Source organism: Egretta garzetta, unplaced genomic scaffold (assembly GCF_000687185.1).
Source record: "Egretta garzetta isolate BGI_Z169 unplaced genomic scaffold, ASM68718v1 scaffold7, whole genome shotgun sequence".
In the NCBI taxonomy this organism is placed as follows: Eukaryota; Metazoa; Chordata; class Aves; order Pelecaniformes; family Ardeidae; genus Egretta; species Egretta garzetta.
Window position 1 is genome coordinate 1,885,141 of NW_009260350.1, and position 490 is coordinate 1,885,630.

The following is a 490-nucleotide window of genomic DNA, read 5'->3' on the forward strand; positions in this document are numbered from 1 at the left end:
CCCCCCAAACGCATGCAAGGCTTCGCTGGATTCCTCTGCACTTCATCTCCTAATTTCAGCGCCCCAGGTGCGAAGCTCTGGTTTGCTTTTCGGGTCCCCTCCCAGCTCCCCTCCCCTCAGCTCGGCAGGACTTTAAACAAACGAGTAAAGCAACAACAAAAAAGAGGTTGTTTCCTCCTCCCCCTGCACCCCCCGCCCCTGGATGGATTAATACATGTGAGAGAGCTGCAGACAGCTCCCAACCCCGCACGGAGAGAAATCGAGGGTGACTTTTCTATAACAAAGTTCGGGACTGTATCCAGGGGAAAGATCCTTCCTCTAATAACAGATTCAGAGAGGAATATTAATGGAGTGACTCCAGTTTTGAACTTTTGCCCCGTGGTCTGTCTTTGCTCCCTTGACTCAGAGCTGGCTCCTTTCTGAACCAAGGAGGGGAGGAAAGAACGTGCAGCGGGAGGAGAGGGAGGCCGGGGGGAGAGGGAGAAGGAGG

The 490-nt window shown here is 53.9% G+C and overlaps 1 protein-coding gene across 1 annotated transcript in view; it reads right to left on the reverse strand.

Annotated features, from left to right (window-relative positions):
* The window catches only part of TBX3 (T-box transcription factor 3), a 19,323-nt gene that overhangs the window by 10,918 nt on the left and 7,915 nt on the right, over positions 1-490 (reverse strand). The window lies entirely within an intron of this gene.